The sequence below is a fragment of the Euphorbia lathyris genome, chromosome 8 (genome assembly GCF_963576675.1).
Source record: "Euphorbia lathyris chromosome 8, ddEupLath1.1, whole genome shotgun sequence".
Classification (NCBI taxonomy): domain Eukaryota; kingdom Viridiplantae; phylum Streptophyta; class Magnoliopsida; order Malpighiales; family Euphorbiaceae; genus Euphorbia; species Euphorbia lathyris.
The window spans coordinates 2,269,474-2,275,473 of record NC_088917.1 but is presented as its reverse complement, the minus strand read 5'-3'; positions in this window follow the sequence as shown (position 1 = coordinate 2,275,473).

Here is a 6,000-nt window from a genome sequence, read left to right as displayed (position 1 = left end):
TATAGAAAAGTTGGAGAAAGAAGTCGCTGATGCCAACGCGAAAGCTGCATCCGCCATTGCCCTCAAGGATGCCGAGATCGAAAAGCTAAAGGAGAAGATTGAAGCAGATGCTAAGGAGCATGAGGATGCTTTAGGAGATGCAGAGTACATGGCTGGGGAGCAAGCTTTCTATTATGGCGAGCTGATCATGGCGTATTTCCAGCTGGCGCATCCCGAGATTGATTTTACAGATCCGCAGTTCGCCGTTCCGGAACCAGATGATGTTTTCAAATATAACAAAATCCCGGAGATCAAGGACTACCTTCACGATTACGTTCGAAAATGGATGAAGGGACCCGTCGAAGAAAGCAAGCCTTCCACCAATGTCAAACTAGTGGACCTTGAGGAAGTACCTCCAAAGGCGGGTGAGGAGCTGATAACCGATGGCACCCTTCTTCCTGAAGGTACACCTTCTGTGGAAAAGGAAGTCTCCTTGGTGGGCGTATCTGGAGCTGTTGAGAAGGTAGCTTCTCAAGCAGGTGCCTCAGGCGAGAAGAATGCTAAGGAGAATGCTCCTGTTAATGTTTAGTTTTGTTGTTTGTAAAACTTAAGTACATTTGTTTAATCCTTACGGTTGCTATTTATTTTACCTTTACGTTTGCGTAAGTAAATATATAAGCTTTTAGGATTCATTCTGGAGTAGGTGGCCAGCCATACTCCATTGCGCGAACCTTTGTGAAGGTTTGGAGCTGTTTTATTCCTTCAGAGGAAGTAAAGCTGCCTTTAAGGATCAACTTGCTACCTATCTTTGAGGTGAAGCGATCCGCCTTTAGGACTTGTGAACCCTTCTTTGGGAGGGTATAAAAGAGTGTAAAGACCTTGCGTCCAAGGAATGTTTTAACTCTATCTCGAATGGTGATCATCTAAAGATGGATCCGCCCATGAGATTGTTCTCCTATCTTTGAGGAGAAAAAGTAGCTATATAATAGCAGTACTTTTTAGTGTGGAAAGCGTTGCATGCCCCCCTTCTTTTTGAGACTGGAATATTTATATTGCTACAAGAAAATACTTAAAAAGAATATGGACAATAAAACAATTGCTTTTTATTGATAGAAGATATGCTTTATTACAGCAAGCGGGTCTCATAAGTGAGCCTCATTAAAACCTTCAATAAGAAAAACCTCATGGGAAAAAAGCTTATTAAAGGAAAAAGAGTACTCAAGACCTTGTTTACATTCTATTTTCTGGCGAAGTATTTGCGGAGATTTTGGAGATTCCAAGTGCGCGGCAATGTATTTCCTTCCATGTCTTGAATCTTAAATGTGGCGAACCCAATCTTGTCCACTATTCGATATGGACCTATCCAGGTGAGCCCTAGCTTGCCCTTCCCTTCTCTGGATTGGATTTTGTCGGCCTTGCAGAGCACGAGATCTCCCACATTCAGGTCTACAAGTTTGGCGTTTTTGTCATGATAAGCTGCGATCCGCTGCTTGTACGCCGTCATACGTATATATGCCTTGTCTCTTCTATCCTCCACTTGATCAAGACTTTCTTTCAGTCTCTGACTGTTTTCATCCTCACAATAGAATGCAACTCTGTCACTTGGAACCAATATCTCGACTGGGACTACAGCTTCCACGCCATGAGAGAGGGCGAATGGGGTTTCGCCTGTGGCCGTTCGAGGAGTAGTACGATACGCCCATAACACGCTTGTTAATTGATCCGCCCATTTCTTATCATGCTCACCCAGTCTTTTCTTTATTCCCTTTACGATTGTCCGATTCGTGACTTCGGTCATACCGTTGGATTGTGGGTAATATACAGAGGCGAATCTGTTTAGAATGCCCAATTTTTCACAAAAAGCTTTGAACTCACCACAGTTGAATTGCGTTCCATTATCGGTGATGATTGTGTGTGGAACTCCGTATCTTCCCACAATATTATCTTTGACGAACTCCACCATTCGTTCAGCATTGATGGAGGAGACTGCTTCAGCCTCTACCCATTTAGTGAAATGGTCTACTGCCACTACCACGTACTTCCTCTGTCTACGAGTAGGAGGAAATGGTCCAACAATGTCAATTCTCCAGACAGCAAAGGGTCGACCTTCGATGATGGGCCTCTGGAGATGTTTGGCGGTATGAGATTCATTCGCATGAATCTGACAATTATGGCAAGATTCCACCAGTTTCTGTGCATCAAGTTCCGCTGTGGGCCAATAAAATCCTGCTAGCCTAGACTTCTTCAAGATGGAAGCGGATGCCTCATGGGCTCCACATGTTCCCTCGTGCAGCTCCTTTAGAACCTGTTGCCCCTCTTCTGGCAAAATGCATTTTAACCAAGGGTGGCTAAAAGATTTTCTGTAGAGGCAATCATTTATCATGGAGAAGTAGGCCGCTTTCCTGACTATCCGCCGAGCTTCCTCCTTGTCCGTAGGTAGTGCTCCATCTAACAGATACTGGCGGATGACCGACCTCCAATCACCTTCTACTGTTGTGAGTAAGGATACTTCCTCTGAGGCGAAGGCCGGAGCTGCTTTAACTTCGAATGGACATTGTGGATCCGTCCAGTTCTCCTTGCTGGAAGCCATTTTAGCTAGATGATCCGCTTCAGTGTTTGATCCGCGAGGTACATGGATCAACTCCCATTTAGTTTCTTTGGCTTCAAGGTGATCCAGCAATTTTTTAACTTCCGCAACGTATTTGGCCAAAACGTCATCCTTTACCTCGTAATTCTTGATCACTTGGTTGACCATCAACTTGGAGTCACTATAGATTACGATCCGCTCGGGAGTGATTTCTTTCAGCAGGCGCAGTCCCAATATTAAGGCCTCGTACTCCGCCGCATTGTTGGTTGCAATAAAATCCAATCTTGCTGCGTACCGTAGTTTTATATATTGGGGACCTGTGATTACGATGCCTATACCAGCTCCTTCTGCCGAGGAGGCTCCATCTGTATACATCGTCCATTCTTCGACTTGAGATTTAGGGAGATTCATCCCCTCTTCAGTGAATTCATTCACAAACTCTGCAAAGACTTGGCTTTTTAAGGCTGATCTGCTTTCGTATCGTACATCAAATTCTCCAAGGCGGATTGCCCACTCCATCAATCTCCCTGAAGTTTCTGGTTTTTGCAATACCTTCCTCATGGGTATATTTGTTCGGACTATGACAGTATGAGCCTGGAAGTATGGCATAAGGCGGATTGCTGTGATGATAACGGCCAGAGCCATTTTATCGAGTTTGGAATATCGGGTTTTAGCATCCTTTAACACTTTGCTCACGTAATAGATTGGATACTGCTGGCCATCCTCTTCCCTTATCATGACCGTGCAGACAGCTTTATCTGTGACCGAGACATACATATAAAGATTCTCACCTTTTAAGGGCCGACTCATCATGGGCGGTTCTGTAAAAAACCTTTTGATTCCCTCGAAGGCTTTTTCGCAATCCTCATTCCATTCGAACGCCTTTTGCTTCTTAATCACCTCATAGAAGGGCTGGCATCTACGGGCTGAACATGAGATAAACCTGCCCAAGGCTACGATCCGCCCGTTAAGGCGTTGCACTTCCCTGATATTCCGTGGCACTTGCATCTCCATGACGGCTTTGATCTTGTCAGGGTTTGGGCTCACTCCCTTCTGGCTAATTATGAATCCCAAGAACTTTCCATACGTTGCACCAAAGGTACATTTTTCCGGGTTCAGTTTAATGTTGTGACGTCGGAGTACGCCCAGTACCTCCCTTACATCATCTGCATGCTTTTCCACAGTGGTACTCTTGATGATCATGTCATCTACATAGACGGAGTAGTTATCACCTTTGCTTTCCGCGAATATTTTGTTCATCATCCGTTGATAGGTTGCACCTGCGTTCTTAAGCCCAAAGGGCATGACTTTGAAGCAATAAGTGGCTTGGTGAGTCACGAACGAGGTCTTTATTCTATCTGAAGGCTCCATTGGGATTTGGTGATAACTCGACTTTACGTCAGTGAAGGAGTACATAGCGTGTCCCGCGGTTCCATCTACGAGGATATCAATACACGGCAAAGGGTAGTTGTCTTTTGGACAGGCTTTGTTGAGATCTGTAAAGTCAATACACATACGGTATGATCCGCCCGCTTTCTTGACTAGAACTACATTCGCCAGCCATTGTGTATAAAGTACCTCTTCAATGGCATCCGCCCGCTGGAGTTTGGTGATTTCTTCTTCTATCACTTTCTGCCTTTCAAGACCATGGTTTCTTCGTTTTTGGGCTACCGGAACCGCGTCTTTGTCGATGTTGAGTTTGTGAGTGATCACATCTGGACTAATCCCGGGGAGGATCTCATCTTTTCATGCAAAGACGTCTTCCGCCTCATGGAGAACCTTGGTGATTGCTTCTTTAATTTCTCCCTTGAGCCCTTTAGCCATTCGTACCTGTTTTTCATCCGCCATGAGGTACATCTCTGTTTCGTCCAAGGCCATTGTGACGAGTTCTTCCTCCTCCTCGTCTTTAGACTGGGGGCGGATCATTAAAGATGCCGAATACGTCTCCTGAGATAAGGGCTGCTGCTTCGGAGATAAAGGGTCATCCAAGGATAATATTGTAAGCTAACTGGCCGTCCAGGATAGAAAATTCCAGATCGCCTTTCCAGATTTGATCTTCATCTGTTAACTCGCAATCTAGTGTTACCTGGCCTTTTGTTTGGATGGTATGTCCTGTCACTCCCAGGATGTCTACCACGGTGGTTTCCACTTGGATTGGATCGACCATAAGCTTGGCAAATGCTCCTCTTGTAATGACATTGCATGAACTCCCGGTATCGATCATCACTCTTTTCATCTCCCAGCCTTCCACCATCATAGTAATGACCAAGGCATCCGCATGAGGAGAGATCTCTGGGCCAACATCTGCAAAAGGGCGATTAAGTGATGCCTTGTCAAGAGCAGTGGTTCTTGCCTTTTTCAGTACAGGTTGGTACCCAGGTCCGCCTGCTATGACATTGATGGTCCCCTTTCCTTTCTTCTTCGGATCATCTCTGGATCTATCACCATCTCCCTTCTTGCCATCATTTTGGACGAACCGGCCCAGTTTGCCTCTCTCGATGAGACGTTCTCCATTTGTCATATCTTTTCTAATGTGAATGGAAACCCTTTATTTGATTAAGGATTCCACGCTCACCGCACCAATTGATGACTTGTGGAGAATTTCCGATTAACTTCCGTCTCTGTGGGGGCGTCGTTGGGTTCGACGGGGGGAAGCTCCGATGCCAAAGTCAGTAAGGAAGAACAAGAGAGCAAACTAAATTGACAAAGGGTAAGTGAATGTGTACCTTGATAGCCTGAGACATAGGCTATATATAGTCATGAAGTTGTAACTTTCAGTAACTAGAAAGTCTCCATTAATGTCCCATTAATGGCGGTTACGGGTTACCTTTAAGTTGGCGGTTAGCTAATTGATAGCTCATTAATGGTCTTTATTGCCGAGTCGGCCCAGCCGTTCTAATGGCGGATTGAGTGTTTATGGAGATTCGCCTCACAGGTTCGCCCGCGGGTCTCTTTTGGTGAGTCATTGGTGATCCGCCCGTCGGATCTCTTTGTTTCAATACGCCGTGGTATTCCCGTATCAGGTGACCAACACGTGGCGTTCTTAGGCGAATATCTCTTTTGATCCTTGGGATAATATCACAATGTTATCATAAACTAATTAGGGTTGAGCCTTAATGGGTTTGAGTGATAAACGGGTCAAATGGGTCGACTCACTTAACTCGTTTATGAAACGGGTCGGGTTGCGGATTGACCTGCGAATTAATTGCAACCCGTGTAATTTTAAGCGTGTTGATGGGTCGTGTCGATCCAACCCGAAAACCCATTTAACCCGACCCATATAACTCGTTTAACCCGTATATGCTTGTACATATTAGATATTATTATGGGCAAGATACCACCTGACTTTATTTTAAGATTTTTTTTACTTGTATTTGAGTTTATTTTGATATTTGTTGAATATTATATATTTTAATTAACATTTTAAGTTTATT